We start from the raw sequence: 20,171 nt of genomic DNA, 5'->3' as shown, positions 1-20,171 counted from the left end.
CAATGATGATCAACTGTGAAAGACTTGGTTACTTTATCAATGCAATGATATAAGATAGTTCAAAAGGACTCATATTGAAAAAAATTGTTATCTACAATCATGGAGAGAACTGATGGATTTGCAATGCAAATTGATGTATAATTTTCTCATCTTTTTTTTCTTTTTTGGCAATGCAGCTAACATGGAAATGTTTTGCATGATTTCACATGCATGATAAATAATCTATTAATTACATTTTCAGTCAGTAAGATGAAGATAACCAGAAACCAAAACTTAAAAAAAAAAGAATTTTTCAAATAAATAATATTTTAAATATTTAAGGAAATATGTAATTTTTGATAGAATTAACATTACTCACATTGCCTAAATGGCATAAATACTTGTAGTGCAAAAGAACCAAAAGTAGTAGAAGATAAATGCTTTAAAACATCATAAAATATAAAATTCTATATAAAATTCTTATCATTTCAAGTTGTAGTAAAAGCAGTTGACACAGTAATTGAATTTTAGGTTGATTCTAGTACATTAATATATGATAAAGGCAACTACAAATTACATCAGCACATGAAGATTTATTATTTGCTATTTTGTGATTTATGTTGGAGGCAGCCAGGTGATACAGTGGAGAGAGTGCCTGCCCTAGAGTCAAGATTTATTGTCTTGAGTTTAAATCTTGCCTCAGAGAATTACTAGCTGTGTGACCCTGGACAAGTCACTTAACCTTGTTTCTCTCAGTTCTCTCTTCTATAAAAAGAGCTGGAGAAGCAAATGGCAAATCACTCCAGTATCTTGGCCAACCTCAAAATGGCTCATGAAGAGTTGGACACAACTGAAAAGTCATTGAAAAACAATAAATTTTACGTTGATTCAATCATCAAAATACATATTGTTAAAATACCTATACTGTATTTTTTAATTTCAAAGTTCTCTTTACATCTGAGCAAATGATTATAGAAATATGACTTTGAAACAAGATAATCCTTAGATAAGCAAAAGTGGAGATAATCAAATTTAGGAGCTAGTGACAATGTTTTCATTTCGTTTATTTGTTTTCACTAGTGAAGAGGTAGCTATCTTATGAATTGCAGAGAGTTTTATCCCCTATTTCTTCATAAAAATGTTTCCACAGAGAGTGCCAGAAAGTAGGTATAATTTTATTTATTTGAAGGAAGTTTTTAAAGTAGATTACTGTGTACAACATTTAAGAAATGGCAATTTATCCTTCATAATTGCTTTTGCCCCCCTTTTCATCACCATTTTGAGTGATGTGATTCCACTAAAATCCATCTTGAAATCATTTCCCAGTTTAATGTTTAATTTTTATTGTTACAAAACCTTGATCTCTAAATTCTTCAGCTGCTGCTGCAACCCTGTGCACGGTCTATATGACATTCACTTTTAAAGAGAAGCACCTTGAGATCTGGAATTGTGTTCAGACCATAACTAATATATGTAGACTATATTTTTCACCCTTCACCATATGGCTCAGAACTGTGGCAAGATAGACTGTTATGCATTAAGATGGCAAGTGTTTTTTTCTTGGAAATATTAACCTAAAAATTAGCCTTAAAAACAAAATTGACTCAATTCTGGTTTACATAAATTGATTTTAAAAATCTATAGCACTCATACCCAAGGTCAAGAAATAGTGATAATGATGAACTCTCCAGGTTTATATTTTATTCAAGCTATGATATTTAATATTTGAAGACTTTAGAGAATTGATAATTAGGAATACAAGTGATTTTCCTCCTGAGTTTTATGGATGATGAATTACTGTGAAGAAATTTAACAGCATTAGTTAAGACAAAATACAGAAGTCAGCATTCTCAAATTTTGGGAAATGCATAATCTTGCAGCTTATCAACCAGGAAAATAGGCATTCTTAATGTTCTGTTTCATAAAATTAGAATCCTTTTTTTGCATATTAATGGAGATTGAAACTGTCTTTGTTATTTATTATTGTAAGAAAGCCTTCCAGTGAGGCCATTTTGAAGTTGACTCCATGCCATGAACAAAGGATGAAACTCATCAGTGAGATAATGACATATTGCAGGACTTCAAAATAATCTTTGTGAGTTGATAGAGAGGGATGTGATTTACTGAAATGTTAAATTACATAGATCACACTCCATGCAGACCTCAGTTTATCAACTAGCCCAGTGTTTATTAAGTATCTAAGGTACAATGGAAACAAAAATACCCCAAATAATTGCTCATATTTGTATAATTATTTCATTTTTTTTACTGACCTATGAATTCATAAATACAGGAAACTTTCAATAAGGAAACTCCATCAAGTCAAGCTGAGCAGGAATTGATCTAAAAAGTAGAGTTTTAGCAAGTTCCTTCTGATCACTAAGAGGTTAAACTTAAAAGTTGATAAGTTTTCTTTATTAATGACATTGTTTGGAACCATGTTGCTTTGAAATCCAAAGTGACTGAATTGAAGGATGACTCTAGAAGAGGGCAGATAGATGAAGGTTTGTGATCAAAAGTGAATAGGAGATTTTTAGTTTATTGAAACGATTAGAGGTCATTGATGAATCCATCAAGTTAAGGCAGTGAATGTCTTCAACATACTAAGAAACATGGTGATGTGACATCCTATTGCCTATTGAATAAACCTCAAGTTTCCTTACAGGACTGTCCTTTCAGTTACAGTATCATTTCCCCATATTTCCCCAGACTCTTTGGGTTGCAGGTGAGAGATGAGAGATATCTGAGATATTGTGAGGGCTGTATGAGAATTGTAAAGTTTTAATGAGGTTTCTGTCTAGGATCCAGTTAATAAATTATAGGAACCACATATAATAATGGCCCTGCTCATAGAGTTTGAGATAATAAAACTGAAGAGAGACTATGTCAAAGAGAAGGCAAATGACAGAGAGCAGAGAGCAGCATACATTCAAAAAATCCAAAGAGAGATGATTTGGAGATAGGAGGGAAAAATAGTTACTAGAGGAATCTTGTTCCATGTCTTAGTCTGCCATTTATTCTAGTTATGAATACACTTTGTGTCATAATGGGGTAGTTTGGTATAAACAAAGTCTGTAAGTATCTGGAATAGAAATCCATTGGAGGTTAGGTTAGGAGCTCCATGATAGTTATAGAAAAGCAAGTAGAAAATGACAGCATTTAGAATCGGTCTGATTTCTGGGTTCCCCTCGCTGTCTAGTCAGTGACACTTTGGGAAGTTTTGACTGAAAAAAGAGGGTGCTTTCTATATCTCAGTGAGCATGCCTGATAGAGGAGATGTGAATAAAAATCCCTACACTTTTTTGAGTATTACTAGATTTGGGACATTCCTAGAGACAGATCTGAATTATGCAATTTGAAGAGCATAGCTGTGGGCACCTAGACCTTGCAACAGTTATTTTAACATATATTTATACTTTCTGTTTTATTGGTAAGAACTATAATACAGTTCAACCATGCCAGTTTCACAACCATGTCTCTTCCATCCTGCCATGCTTAAATAAATTAAGTTTGTTTAAAGGTTATTCAACTGGAAATGAGTAGAATTTTCTTGTGGGTAGGTCTGAAGCAAGATTTTCCTTGGATAAATCTATCCACATCATATGGCTAGACTAGTGAGAAGATGTGTGTAATACACAAAAGTGGTGAAAGCAGAGGAGAAAGACAGTTAAAAACACTTCTCTCTGAGATGTTGTCATTTCCCTAAACACTTATTGGTGTTGGGTAGTATAACTGTCATCATGGAGTGGTGAATCTCAGTTGTCAGCAGTGCAGAGGATTAGATAATGGGATAACAGTGTACCTTCATAGTTAGATAATTTGGGGTCAGATCCATCAGGGGAAGAAGATATGAAGAAAATAGAAGATCAGAATTCAAAGAGATTTTGTCCTGAGTCTAGACACCTGCTTATTAGCTTTCACATTGTAAACTTGTACATATATTTGGATTCAGATATAGATTTAACTACAGCTTTCCATATAGTTGTAGGTATAGAGAAGCAACATGGAATGGTAGACAGGAAACTGGTTTTGGAAGAAGTCAGACCAGGATATGAGAGTCAACTGAGACTTACACTGGCTATATGACATGGGGTAAGAGATTTAATGTTGTCAGCGCTCTAAAACTCACAAATGTGGAGCTAACATATATTGGTAGAGAGAGTTTTTATCCAGAAGATCACTACTCCAGGGAAATCACAGGTCTGTTCTCCATTCATATTAGTAATAGTATTGATAAAGATAGAGAGGAAGATGTGGTACACATTCTTTTTTTCCTGGGATAGCAAACTCCCCATGAGAAATCCCCCTCTTCACCTCATCTTGGCCTCATCTGCCAATGCATATTAGCAAACATTATGAATTTTATAGGATCACAGAGATACCTTTAGTGCCCCTAGTCTATGACTAATCTAGCATCCCATAGCCAGTAAGGGCTCCTTAACAGTCACCCAGAGTCTCATCTGGCACGTGAACCTTCTTGTAAAGAATAACCCCATCCCCACCCAGCTTTGAAAACCCAGATGTTGGTACTTCTCTCTCTGGTAACTACATGTATATGTATGTATGTAAGTAATGGTCAGACAGTTGATCTGTCTGTTGATCCGTGATGTATGTATTGCTTATGGTCATACAGTTAGAAGTCCTGTATGTTGGTTATTATTTCTCTGCTTGCATTTTCTCTGTTGGTATATGTGATTAAAGAAGGCTGTTGACTCCTCAAAAGTTGTTTTCTTTTTAGAAAAGCAGATCTAAAAACCTATGCTAGCAGGTCATCTTGGATGCGTCAGGATGCTTGCTGCTACACATGGAATAGTCGGGTAGGATCTGCAAACTAAAAGGAAAGTATGAAGGCTGGGATAATTGTTCATTGTTTCCCCGTTGTGGTGGCTATGGTTCCATAGAGCCTTGAAGCAGGAGAAGAGAGCTGCTTGAGTGCTGACCCTGGTGAGGTGAGCTACAGAACAAGAATGGAGAACTGCCTGCTTATGGACCCAGGCAAGAGCCAGGGGCAGATGGAGGAGGAGTAACCCCAGAGCTTGGAATCCAACAACAGGGTAAGAGAAAGACTTAGTAAGGCACTGGGTGTGCTTTTCTGTATCTTCTTCTGGGATGGTTTGGAACCCAGGGGCTGGAGTTCTCTATGGTGGGTGAGGGGAAGTACCATGTACTCCCAGTGACCCCACCTTGTTGGCTTTGTTGCCCAGCCACCCGTCAGAACTTGGAAACAGGGGCTGGAGCAGTGTTAACACTGGGACTTCTCTCATTAGAGCCTGCACCTGAGAGGGCCAGGAGGAAGCCTATAAGGGCAGTGTGGGGAGAAGGACACACCCTCAAGAAGGACTTTATTTGGACATTTTTTGTTTTGGACTGAGGAAGGAAGAACTGGTTGCTCATGTTGCTACATATATATATATATATATATACACACACACACATATGTATACATATATACACACACACATATATATACATATACATATATATATGTATACTTGTGTTTAAGGTCACATGGCTGCTCTGTTAATGAGTTGCAAATGTGAAGCTCATGATGTGTTTATTTTATGGGAATTATGTTGTATTTACTTAAGAAATATTAGTGCCTATTTAGATACAAGTTGCCTATTTGATGGACTTGAAAGATCTTGGGGCAGAATTTAATGTCAAAAGGAGTTATAAGATCTTTCCCACCCATTAACGAGCCTCAGGTGGAATGTCTTAAGGGAAACGTGATTTGGGGAGGCTTGTTTTATAGGAAGGTCCACACCTTTTGTTAATTACTAATGAACCACTGGGTCAAGAGGGTTGTGCCCTACAGCACTGAAAACTTTATATATACTCTGAGGTGAGGTTTTTGCTTTGGGGGCTTACTTTTTAGAAGACAGTTCATGTGCCAGGTGAGACTCTGGGTAGGTGTTAAGGAGTCCCAACCTCCCCTTTGAAACTCCAGATGTTGATGTGTCTCTCTGGTAACTATGTATATATGTAATGGTCAGACTGTTGGATCTGTCTGTTCATCTCTGATGTATGTTTTGCTTATGATCAGACAGTTAGAAGCCCTGTCTGCTGGTCTTTATTTCTCTGCTTGTATTTTCTTCGTTGGTGAATGTAATTAAAGTAGATTGTTGAGCCCTCTAAAGTTGCTCTCCTTTTAGAAAAGCATATCTACGAAGCTGTCCAGCAGGCCCTCCTGTGTATGCCAGGGTGCTTGCTAATACAGTACCAAAGAAACAATTTCAATCTAGATCTTCACAGTTCTCAGGCCAACTTTATCCAATCACTGTACCACCTTTATGACAGTCATCTTCATCATTATCATGTAGCCAGGGGACAGAGTTACTTGGATAAAGGGCAAAGGTGAAGAAACAGAAATGGGACATAACTTGCCTATTCTGAAATTTTACCAAAGCCTAATACTGAAAAAGAAGAGAAGGAAGAAAACTCCCTTAACCATCTTTTTTGTTTCACTCATACCTCATGCCTACTTTTCTTTGTTTGTGCTAATATTAATTTTTACATTTTGAATTAATTGCCTTGTCTGGGTGAGTCTGGGCATTTAACGTTTGGTAATATTTTTGCTGTTCAATCATTTCTTTGTGATCCTATTTGAGGTTTTCTTGGCAAAGATACTGAATTGGTTTGCCATTTCCCTCTTCAGCTTTTACACACAAGTGGCTGAGACAAACAGAGTTAGGTGGCTTCTCTAGAGACGCAGCTAATAAGTGTCTGAGATTGGATTTGAACTCATGAAGATGAGTCTTCCTCATTTCAGGCCCAGGATTTCATTGATTGTACCACATATCTGTCCCAGTGTTGATTCTTTTCTTAATTAAAGAAAATAAGTTACACATGAACTTACACACAACTCCTTTCCCTGGAGAAGTATCTCAAAAAGTAAACTCAAATGACAGGTTAAGAAGCTTACCTGATGAGGGTCCTTCCTAGGAGCAACCTTCAGCAGCATCACTGTGACTCATCTTGTATAATGACCAGTTAATATCTGCTATTTGAGTCCAATCACATTTAACTCAGCATCCTACATTATGAAAATTATTCAGAAATGTTGGGACATTAATTTGTCTGAGGGAAAATCAACAACATCCAGAGGGATTTTGATTCTAATTTCTCATTTTGTAACTTCAAAACATGTATGAGTTCAGTGGTGTTAGCGCCATTAATACACGTGAGAATCTCCATACACATTAGTGGACTCAGTAATCAGATTATAGATTTATTTGAAGAGGATCACAGAAATCATCTAGTCTGATTCCTTCATTTTGTGAAATGATTTCATGCATGAAGCAGCTAAGAAACAGAAAGGCTAAGTCACTTGCAAAAAGTTATCCAATTTGTAATCAGAAGAGCTAGATGTTTGAATCCAAGTCTTATGACTCTAAATCCATGATTTTTTCAACTGTACCACATAGTCTGAGGGGCTGTGGCTTGAAAAAATAATCACCACCTGTTGGTCTAACTTCTGGTGATCAGAGAATATGAGAAGGAACAGATTTAAAGAAAAATATGACTATTCTAACCATCTCATCATATAGAAACAAAAAGAAAGACCTAGAAAAGACATTTCTTGAAGATGCAGATCAAGCACCATTTTCATCATAAAGTCTTTCTCAAGTCATCTCAAAGCCTAATATCTTCCCTTCACAACTATCTTGCTTTTTACTCCCTTGTATATATCAATACCTATTCACCTTATAATTGTATTGTAAATATTGGCTATATGTAATTGTTGAGTTTCCCATTGGAATGTAAGTTCTTTAAAGGTACTGATCATCTTGTCTTTTGTTATTTGCGTACATAGCACCTACTTAATAAATGCTCATTGGTGGATTGATTACTCAAGGATATAGAATTACTGAGCAGCACAGAGAGTATTATTACCTAAGTCCTCAGATTCCAAATCTAACATGTTTTCTAATACACCAAGCTGCTTCTGCAGACCCCTGTGAACTGAGCTAGGCTGGTCATCAGAAGCTGACCATCCAGCCTGTGTCCAGTTTGACTCAATGTGTTTCTATGTTGGCTGTTGTTCAGTTGTTTTTCAGTGATATCCAACTTTTTGTGACCTCATTTGGGGTTTTCTTGCCAAAGATACTGGAGTGGTTTGACATTTCCTTCTCCATTTTATCTTGGTGGTAACTACCAAATCTTATGTTTTATTGGCATTTTCTTAATGAACTCAGTCATCCCAAGATCATGATGAGGCATTGGAGTAGGAATTTGCATGACATCAGGTATATTGCAATTAAACTTATTTGAGAATGTGCTTGTTAAAATTCCTTTTTCAGGAGTAGATATCAATGTCTTCATTTCTTAGATACTTAAGTAAATGACATTCTTTCTAATATTCATTAGCTGGTTTGTAAAGTGTTTTTTGATCTTATTTTCTATCGACATGCTGTGACTTTGTAGCCTGAATTCATGAAGACATGAAATAAATCACACCTAGGATGGCATTTCAGTGAAGGTGCCTGTCACTCAGCATCACCTTATGGTTGAAATGACCTCATTGCCTTGAGTCCATGGCTGTGTCCAAAAGAGTCCAACAAAATGCCACATTTAGAAATATGTGGAGCTTCAGCATTTAATTGTGTTGGCATCTTAACAGCTGTTCTTTGCCTTTTTGGCAGATTCACTGCATTTTGGCAGATTCATACTGCGACAGATTCAAGTGTTGTTAATCGTATAATATTTTTATTATACTACTCAGAGGAGGAAGAAAAGACCCTGTGAGTGGAGTAAGTATCACAAAGGGGTGTTTCATTTAGAGCTTCATTTTGGAAAGATTTTGCACATAAATAATGGACTTTCATAATCTTACCTAATTTAGTAAATGTTTCAAGATGTATATTCACTATTTAGAAATATGCATGAATTGCTACATTATTACGATATATACTGATATATTATTGGGACCAAAAAACTGGAAACAAAGTAGGTGCCCATCAATTGAGAAATCATTGAACAAACTGAGTCATATGAATGTAATGGGATGGTTTTGTGTAATATAAAATGAAAAGGAGTTCAGAGAAATGTGAGAAAATTTATATGAATTGATACAAAAGGAAATAAATAGAATCCAGAAAAAACATATTACATTAATGTAGACTAATATTACAAGAATGTTAATGGAATTATCAGTAAAAAGAAGTCAAACTGAGTAATCACAAAAAAAATTTGTGGTCCCAAAGAAAACATAATGAAGTTAAAATATGGTTTCTGGATTCTCATTTAATCATGTTTAATTGTTAGAAAGGAAGAGTACAGATTGTTTCATGGATGGGGAAAGTTTTATTAGAAATGACTGAAAAAAACAGAACGTAGTAACTGATGAGAAGAAATTCTGTGCATTTGATCCATTAGTTATAAAGAGCTTGGCGGGGAAAAGGAAAAAGAAAATTATAACTAATAGAACAAACACAGAAAATTTGGCTTAACAATTGAGCTCAGGGCATATAGCTTTTAAGTTTATAACTTTGGAGTTTGATATTAGACTAGTCAGGGCCCATTTTAAACCTGCAGAAAACAAATCAATATTTGACAAGGGGTTCTTTGCTGTGACAGGCAGGTTGATGCCAGGGGCCATGAACCACCTCCCCTGCTCTTGATTGTTTTTAGGGCTTTCCAAAGGCTAATTGGAGTTTTAATATTTTCTCAGTTTACAAAAGTCATATAAAGGGAAAACTGGTCAAGAATCTTAAGGGTAATATTATGGGGGGGCAATGGGGAGGGAAGGAAATGGGTCCACTAATATCAGATCTAAAACTACACTACAAAGCAGTAATACTTTTAAAAATTGGCAGTAGTTAAAGAGGTCAGGTTTTCAAAATACATAAACAAAAGAATATAGGAAAGTCATGTTTGATAAACCTAAAGACCTCAACTACCAACATAATACTTCATTATTTTATTTGAAAAATGCTGGAAAAATTGGAAAACAGTTTGACACTATTTGACAGAATAGTCAAAACAATTTGACAGAAATTAACACAAACATCTTATATTGAAGATAAACTCAAAATGGACACATTAAAAGTATAAAAGATATCAAAAGCAAATTAGAAGTTCAAGGAAGAAATAAGGGAAGAGATATGACTAAATAAGCAATAAAAAGGATCCGAGACTTGAAAACGAACAATTTTGATTACAAAAATTAAAATAACAAATAGTTAAAATTGGAATGGTTGCATATAGTGGGGAATAATTCTTTGTAGCAAGTTTTTTCTGCTTAAGATGTCATCTTCAATAGATATGTAAGGGATTGGGTAAAAATTACAAAATTAAGGTTCATTCTCCTATAAATAATTGATCAAAAGATATGAAGGTTGTTGTCCTTCATTCTCAAAGAGCACCAAAATGACATCATTCTGTTTGGGTCAAGGCACAGTGTGTCCAACTATGTCTGATCAGACCAATGTGATCTCAGAAAGCTCTATCATAGATTGAGCACAAATAGTTCATATTAGTAGAATAATCTTCAGAAAAGTTTTTACATATTTTTGTGAGTTTTGACTCCAGGGCTGGATCCCCATCTGCCACAGTAAGCAGGCTAGGGTTGGGTGAAACGGATAATTTGTATAGTACCTTTTTTAGTCCCTTCATCACACCAGAAGGCAAGTTGCACATTCCTTTTAAAAAGGCTGCTCAGATACCCAAAAGGATGCCAAATCCCACTGCTGCTCTAGTTTAGTAAGAAGACAACCTTATGGCCTAGGCCACCACAATACAAGATTGTGACCACAGCTCTCAGTGTATTCACACCTGCTGTTTCATCATTTGCCTATTGCCACAGGACTTTGGAGTAGGAAAAAAAGGCTAAAATGCTATGGGTGATATCTTTTGATTTCTTTACAAATTGGAGTTAAGTGAGGCAGAGTTGTATAAAATCAAGCCTTACTCTCTTCCAGAGTCATCTATGGCAAGACAAAAGTCAAGACAACTGGTGATGACTCGGAATGCAATGGATGACCTTGGCATCCTTAGTGTCTAACCAGGCTTTAAGCACTCCATGGCTCCTGCTTCAGCTTCCTTCATGGCTGTTGGAACAAATTGTTCTCATCTGTCCATTCCACTGGTAGAAGTATTCACATGCTTGGAGTAGACACCACACTAATTCACGAAGGGATTTGAGACCCCTCAGCCAGTGCTCAATCTAGTTTAGCCTATCTGCTGAAATGGTTTACTGGGGTGTGGTCACTATTCATGTTACAGCTTATTGGAATCACAAGTGAGAGTTCGAATCAAGGGGCTGCCAAAGGTGGAAAGCAACTCAGAAAAGAACTCAAGAACCCGCACACCAAATGTGCTAGTCTTCTTTGAACAACTTCCTTGAACATTCAAACAAAAATTTGAGTATAGAATTTTCAAAGGAAGAATTACAAAGTAACAACCTTAAGCAAGATATGGCAAATCACTGACAATTAGAGTAATATAATTTAAAAGAATTCTAAACCATAACAATAAGATTAGAAAAGAGAAATTCAGATTAAAATAACTCTGAAGTACCAATTCACAACTATCAGATAGGCTAACATAACAGAAAAGGAAAATGATAAATGTTGTAGGGGGTGTGAGAAAATGTTGGTGGAATTGTGAACTAATCCAACAGTTTTGGAGAGCAATGCGAAACTATTCCCAAAAGGCTATAAAACTGTCGATATCTTTTGATGTAATCATGACGCTGCTTGGTTAGTATCCAAAAGAGGAAAATAAAAAAGGGAAAAAGATCTATTTGTACAAAAATTTTGAAAGCAGCTCTTTTTGTGTTGGCTAAGAATTGGAAATCAAAGGCATGCCTATCAATTAAGGAATGACTAAACAAACTGGGTATGATTGTGATGGAATACTATTATGCTATAAGACATGACAAACAGATGATTTCAGAAAAACCTGGAAAAACTTGCATTAACTGATGCAAAATGAAGTGAACAGAAACAGGAGAATGTTATATACAGTAACTACTATTGTAAATTGAAGCACCGTGAATGACTTAGCTATTGTAAGGATGGGAAGGGGTGAGAGGGAGGCATGTATAGAATTCAGAAATCAAAACTTTAAAAAATGTTTAAAAATTGTTTTAACATGCAATTGGGCAGAAATAAAATATTATTTTAAAAAAAAGAATGATATATTTTTCAACCTGTTCATTGAGGGAATTTATTTTGCTTCACAATTTATATTGATTATGAGTGTTTTTTCTTTCCTTTTTACCCCCTTTGATCAGAATAGGAGAAAGAGAAACTAAATGAATATTAATTTTAAGAATAAAATTTAATTACCAAAACAATTACAGAAATATTCAATTATGAGAAGGGAATTCATTTTCACATTGAGACAGTTTTGAAGTTTCATTTTGATTATTTATATTAGTAATTAATCAGATGATTTTTCTTTTGTTTTCTGGTTTTCTAAAATATGAGACTTTTCTACTTTTGAGTACAATGAGTAGATTACCTGTATTGAACTTATGGAAACACAAGGGCAAGACTTTCACAGGATGGCAGGACAAGGATGGCATGCAATCTGCATCCTTGGTGAGAGTATACCCACCAGTCACATCACAGATTCATCTGAGGATTGATTTTTTAAAAGGATTGCTGAATTGATTGAAGCCAAAATGTTTCCTCTGAGTACGTATCTCCAATTTTGTAATGGAAATCAATGAGAAAGTATGATTTAATAAATTTAAAAGCCAACTCTTTAGGAACACACATATTCCCTTAAGTGGCTTGATTCTGTTTGTACTGAGCAATCTTCCGAGAAACTGTGAGTTTTCTCATAGTAGTGAAAAGCTTCTTATACTTTGACCCTTTGAAGAAAGTTTTTTGAGTCGTGTGAATTTTGAAGGATTGAATTGGCTGGATACAGACCTGCTTCTTATTCTGGAGAGGTGTGTGCATTCCACATCTTTCTCATTCTTCCTAGTAAAGTGTACCCTAGAGCAAGTTACTTTTAAGTTTACATAATCGATTATTATAAACCAACCAAATTATTATTATTAAAAATATCAGACTTCCACTGTTAGATTCTCCCCAAAGCCTGAATTACTTCTTCCTGTTAAATTAGGCAGCTATGAAGGTAATACATAACTGGGAAAAAGAAATCAGGATAAAACAATTTCAGTCAGTCCAATTCCCCCAAACTGGATCATCTATTTGAGACCTTTGAATAGTAGATCCAGAGTTTATGTACCAGTTGGGACAGGAAGAAATGTAGGTCATGGAAATTTACATTGATCAATTCAACCACATTTTGGTGAGCTTTTTACTAGGGAAAAATGATAATAGCAAGCATTTATAGAGAACTTTAAGGTTTCCAATATGTTTTATAAATATTATATCATTTTATCCCTGTAACAACCCTGGGTGGTAGGTGCCATTATTATTTCCATCCTACAGAAGAGGAAACAGACTGAGAAGTTAAACATCATGAAAATGACAGAGTAATTGTCTAAGATCAAATTTAAACTCAGTTTTCTAACTTAAGGTCCATCACACTTTTCACTTTGCTGCCTTGCTATCTATCCAGAAACAAGTGTCTGCTTTTTACAAATTAAATGAAATGTTACCATTTTTCATCATGGTGAAAAAAGAATATAGTGTTTAACCTTTACCTGTATGTACTGAATATTACAATGGACTTGGTGTCAGAGAAAAACAAAAGAAAGAGAAAGCAACAGTTTGAATCACACCTCTGACATTGACTAGTTCAATATCATGATCATACACGTTACTAAATTTCACTGAACCTCAGTCTCCCCTTGCATGAATTGAGAATAATAGTGCTTATGTTGCTTAACTGATGGTAATGTGGTGAAGTTCAAAAGAGTTTTTGTATTTATGACTCCCTTAAAACCTTAAAACATGAAATAAATGTGAATTTTAATTGTTATTGAGAAATTGACAAAAATAATATGATAATCCAAAAAGACATTAGAGGGAGAAAGTTGGGGGGGGGGAGGGAGAGAGGGAGAGAGAGAGAGAGAGAGAGAGAGAGAGAGAGAGAGAGAGAGAGAGAGAGAGAGAGAGGGAGGGAGGGAGGGAGGGAGGGAGGGAGAGAGAGAGAGAGAGAGAGAGGGAGGGAGGGAGAGAGCGAGAGAGGGAGAGAGAGGGAGAGGGAGAGGGAGAGGGAGAGGGAGAGGGAGAGGGAGAGGAAGGAAGGAAGAAAGGACAGAAAGAACCAAGGAAGAAAAAGAAAGACGGATGAAAAGAAAGAAAAATGAGGAATGAGAGACATCTATAAAAGCTTAAATTCTATGAAGTCAAGAGAATTCAAAACAGAACATTTAATCTATATCTCCACAATCCATTTTTGTTTTGATGGTGGTTCTTCCTACACTTAGTTTTGTGCTGTATTTCCTTATTAGCTCTGCAAGGATAGGGATATTGTAGAGATTAATAAAATATACACAGATGGAGGGTAATCATACCTTACCTTCTTATTTAACTAAATTGACCATAGGCTACATCTCCACTGACAACCAGTACAAATAATCTTGTACAAAAGCCGGCAAAAATCATTGTCATTAGTGTGAGCCATGGCCTAGAATCCTAAATTCTGAGCTCCATCAATTTAATTCAGTCTAAATGACTACTCTAAAAATCATGTCTGTTTTGCTTTCTTTGCCTTCACCCAGAATTAGCTCTGGGAAATCTCAAAATACAGTTCATGTATCTACAGAAAAAAATGACCCTAGGTCTTACTGATGTCCTTGAGAACACAATGCATATCAGGGACATCAACTTTTATCCCAGTATTTGACCTGTGGGCCAACAAACAATGGCAACTTTATCCCACAGTAGTCTGATCCAACCAAATTCCCCCTACTAACCTATATAGCTCAACTCAATGAGTTCATCCATAGTTATCTAGACTAGGTGTCCTTAACCTCAATATGTTGCTAATGGTTATTTTCTCCTAATTTTCTCAGTGAGTAATTGTTGATTTACCCTCCCCAGGAAGAAGAGCTCATCAATTCATTAAGCGGATAAGACAGATTCTATAATCAATCTACTGAACAAATATTTGCCTGTTGACTGACCAACTGACTTATATGAACACTAACATCATTAAAATATAGTTGTAGAGACCTAAGCTCCTCAGGACCTATTTTCCAGGACCAAATAATAGAAACTCCCTGAACACTGTTGTAAATTCAGTAGGCATTTTTGTTTTTGTTTTTGGTAGAGCAAACTTTTGCATCCATTATTAACATATCCTTCCTTGATTGGACTTTAACTACAGGACAAGCTAAAAAAAATGGGAATATTTTCTAAAAAGTTTATTCCACAGTGATTGGAACATAAGAAGGTTAGTAAAGATTATGGTGGTGGGAGATTATAATAAAGCTTAAAATATGTTAGTTTCTCTCTAACTCTGGCAATTTTTTTCTATAAAGGAGAAAAATAGGCTTCATTAATATTTCTTGTATATTCTTCAAATTTTGCTATACTTTCAATCCATTTATGAGACAGAGTTCATTATAACCAATAAATATAAATCCCTTCATTCACCGTTACCCTGCAATATTTACAATTGTTAACAGTATGTCTTTTGGAATCTTGGGTTTCAAAGTGGCAGGTAATAGTAATTTGTCATTTTCCTTCAAGTTCATTGGCATTTTCAAGGTATGTTTAACCCAGTGGGAAAACGTAAATTTCGTACTTGCTGATTTCATGAAGCATTTTCTCGCCCCAAGCTTTTCTTGCTAAAACTCCCTTTGTATTTTTCTCAACAAATTATCATCTATTCATTTCTCATGACTTCATTAGAATGTTCCAAGGAGAATAATCAAAACACCACCTGCTTTCAAGCTATGTTTATAGAAAAGTTTATTCCTAATATATAATTTAGATAATGGTTGAAGAAATGCTTATGAATATAATCTCTATGGGCAAGCAGAGGCAGGGAGTCAGGGAGGAAGGGCTTTGCATTGTGTATTACATATAATTTCCTCAGACAATACTCTTGGACTGAAAACACCTGCTGTATTTGAGAACATGACTAAAAGTAGGGTAGGGGGGTGAAACAGAGGAGGGAAATGGGAACAAGTTGTAGCAGACCAAAGACATTATAAGCCTAAATGATGAATATGAAACCAAAAGTGTCCTTGTTCTGTTCCATTCATGGGAGTTGAGAACTGCGAAGTCAGAATCATAAATTTATGAGTTGGAAAAAATCTTTGACATCATCTGCCCTAAACCTCGTCATTTTCCATTTAAGGAAACTGAAGCGCCAAAGACAGACATGCGTTGCCCAAGGTATGCCTATGATATATACCAGACCACAACGCAGATGTCTATATGAATATGAATCTAATTCCAGTATTCTTTCCATTAATAAAAATAGCTAACAACTGGATAGTAATTTAATGTTTCCAAAACATTTTGCATATCCAATAATAGCTAATACACACACATACAGATACATACATGTATATATATATATATTTCTTTAAATCTGTAAAATATTTCCTGTTATTTCACATATTCCTCACAACAACCCTGTGAGAGAAGTGCTATTATTTTGCCCTTTTAAATAGATGAGGAAACTGAGCCTGGGTAAGGTAAAGTAACCTGTTTAGGTTCATGTAGCTAGTGTTGAAAGCAAGGATCTGTCTCAGACTTTCCTAGCTTCAAATTCAGTGCCCTATCCACTATATAACATAGCTGCATAATATTAATTTTATTCATCCTTACTACAATATGAACTCAAATATATGGGCTGACTCATGAAGGTTCTGCAGAGTATGGATCTCACAGAAACCTATTGGAGAAGTGAAAGAGAAATGGCAGAATCTCCATTGCATGATGAACACTTAACCCCAACAACTTTCTACCAGAGTAAATCAAAGGCAGGGAGCTTGGAGACAGCTTGGCTCAGCTAGATGAGCATCTAGCAATGGGGACCTCACCAAAGAATCATACCGTATAGCATACAAGACTTACAGAATTAGAGATGGACGAGACCTCTGAGATCATTTTGTCCAATCCCTTTATTTTACAGATGAGAGAGTTGAGACACTAGAGGCAAAGTGACATTTCCACCATAAAAATGTTAGCTTAGGTTAATGATCCATTTGTTAACCTAAGTGCCGAGTACTATGTATGTTAGGTGCCCGAGATACAATTACAAAGTATGACAAGAGCCCTACCTGTAAGAAAGTTGTATTCTAAAGGGAAAGTCAAGTATAAATGCAATTATATAGAGAAGGAACATAAAACAGAAACAGCAACATGTTGTATAGAGGGAACTTGAATTTGGAAGAGTTGGAAAACATTTCAATAGAAGGTGATGTTTGAGCTGCATCTGGAAAAAAAGAGAGAAATTCTACGAGATGGAGATGAGGATAGAGTGTGTTCCAGGAAAGTGAGACACATAGTAAAGAGAGAAAGACTGTCACAGGGGGAGAAAGAGAAAAGACACCAGCTGGGAAAATTGCAGATCTGGGAGGTGGGGTGATAGTATAAAGTAAGGCTTCTGAGGAAATTAGGGTCTGGTTTCATAGGAATTGAAAAGCTTAACTAAAGAAATTTTCCTTTGTTTTGTCTTTAATCCTAGAGATAATAGAGAGAAAGCAATGTTTATTGAGTAGGATGTTGACATTGTCATATCTGCTCTTAAGGAAAATTCCTTTGGCAGCTTCCTAGTTTCATGAATAGTGACAAGTCTAGCTTAGGGTCTGGAGGGGCTCTTTCAGAATGTTGTTTCAAGGTTGACACTGACTCTGTAATTATGTAAGGATGCATTTGAACTTAGGTGTTCCTGATTACGGGCCAGGTGATCAGATTCTACCTACATTTATCTCTTTCACATGCAGGAGTTAGGGGCACAGCACCTCAGTGATCTGGAAAATCTGTGTAAAAACTTTTGGCCCTCCCTTTATACCAAAGAAGAAGTCTGATTTTTTTCTTTTATGGAGTGTTTACAGTATCTTATTTAAAAATTTGGGTTGTGTTTGGTCATAGGCTGTATTATATGATACTATACCTATATTTTACGCATTTCTGAGTTTCTAAACTTTTTAACTGTCATCTGCTGGTCTTTGTGTGTTATCTGCATCTTCTGGAAATCCCTCCCCCCATTTAATTTCTTATTTCAACCCACAATATATCAAATTGCAAAGGGGAAAATTGCAGGGTGGAATGGATACCTGTAACTGTAATATGGTGTTATTTCTAATGTCATGTCTTAGGAATGACAATGATAAACTCAGTAGCATTCACTCAGAGGAGACGAGCCAGTGATAAATAACTCTAGACTCATGCCACATGAAGATCGACAGAAGGAATAACAGGACGTGATTGGTCTTAAAAAAAAAGAAAACCCATTAGAAACATAAACCTGCTTCAAATGTTGGAAGGCCATCACATGGAAGAAGGCATAGGCTTGTTCTGTCTGGTCTTGGAGGGAAAAAGCAGGGTCAACACATTTAAGTTTCAAAGAAACACATTTAATCTTTATGGCATTAAAAACAACATAAAAACAAAGACAAAGAAGCCTCATTGTAGTTAGAACTTCCCCCAGACAAAATAGATATCATGGGAAACCTTCAGACCTGTCATTTATGTCATAAAAAAGGATTTTTTTCATTGACCTGTTAAATTAGACACCAAATGGTTTCCATTGTGACTCTGAAATTCAGGGATTCTGTGAGAGTATAAGTACTAAAGTTGGACATTAGCACTGAAGAATTCAAACATTGACTTAATTTTCAGTATCCATTATAATCTATCAATTTAAAATGCATCTACACAAGTCTCTGTGTCAATTTGGGAGACTTCCACTCTAAACTTAAATGAAGGTATTAATCAAACTGGAAAAAAGAAAGACCTGTCTTAAGGCAAATCTGTTTTTCTACTTGAGAAGGATGGAGTCCCTAGCCTTTATGTGTATTGTCCTTTCTTTTCTGATAGATCCTATCAGATGCTGTACTTTTAAAGCTGCCTCTCCTACAGTGGATAAGATAAATGACACTCCAAGATGAAGATTGCTCTAGCCACATTGTAAACAGGAAATAACAGGGCCTGGGAGAGAGTAAAAAAAAAAAAAAAGCTAAATTTAGAATTCCCTTCCTGAAATGATCATAATAATCAGAACCACAGGAATGTTGACATAGGCAGAATTTTTATTAAAATTTAAAGGAGAATTTACAGAACTCTTACCATTTCTATGAGCAGCCCCAGGAAGAGCATGGCAAGCCCTCACACTAGAGGTACTAGTTCTTTCTTAACACCTTATCCATTTCTGGTGTCCAATCACTTGGTCCAATCACCCAACACTTACTGTGGTTCCAAGAAGCTATAGTACACGCAGTGGCCACACCCCAGTAAAACTGGCAGATGGGCTAAACCAGGATGAGGGTTATCAAACGACCTCAAACACATCAGCAAGTTAGGGGAATGTCTACCCCAATCACGTGAAGACTTCCCCCTGGAAGTCTTGAGAACAGTATGTTCCCATGAAGGTGTTTGAAGCTGGCACTGTGGAATGCTTAGAGCTTGGTTAGACATTGAAGGTGCCAAGGGCATCCACTGCATCCTGGGCCATTGCCAGTCATCCTAACTTTTGTCTTGCTATCTGGAACAAAGAGTGAGACTGATGACTTTGGGTAACCCTCCCTCACTTAAATCCAGTTCATGCACAAGCCAAAACGTCACCCTGTGATGTCAATGGTCCTATTGGAAAACAAAGGGCAAACAACCACTGTGTTTCTATATGAATTGCTGATCATCACCAGCGCTATTTGTAAATGATCATACAATTCCAAATTTAGATTAAGAAAAAAATCCCCGAGGTTATTTAAGTCCTTCTCTTCCAGTTTACAGATGAATACAGTAAGGCTTAGGGAAGTTAACTATCATGCTGTAATGAGAGTTAAAGATATTCCCCCTCCCGTTAATAAGCCTCAACATGGAGCCCATTGGGAGAGGAACTTGTCTAAAGGGAAAGGTTGCTTATGGAAGGTTTGCTTCCTTGAAGACTTTCACACCTTTTGGTAATTAGGCACTGAAGCATGAGGACTTCTGACTCTGTCTCTCTCTCTCTCTCTCTCTCTCTCTCTCTCTCTCTCTCTCTCTCGCTTTCTTGTTCTCTCTGCGTGTGGTGAAGTTTTGCCTGGGGAATTCTTTGGAAGAAAGTTCATGTGGCAGATGAAACTCTGGATAGCTGTGCCATACCTC

The sequence above is a fragment of the Notamacropus eugenii genome, chromosome 6 (assembly GCF_028372415.1).
Source record: "Notamacropus eugenii isolate mMacEug1 chromosome 6, mMacEug1.pri_v2, whole genome shotgun sequence".
NCBI classification, from domain to species: domain Eukaryota; kingdom Metazoa; phylum Chordata; class Mammalia; order Diprotodontia; family Macropodidae; genus Notamacropus; species Notamacropus eugenii.
The sequence above is the reverse complement of the archived record's forward strand: the minus strand, read 5'-3'. Positions refer to the sequence as shown.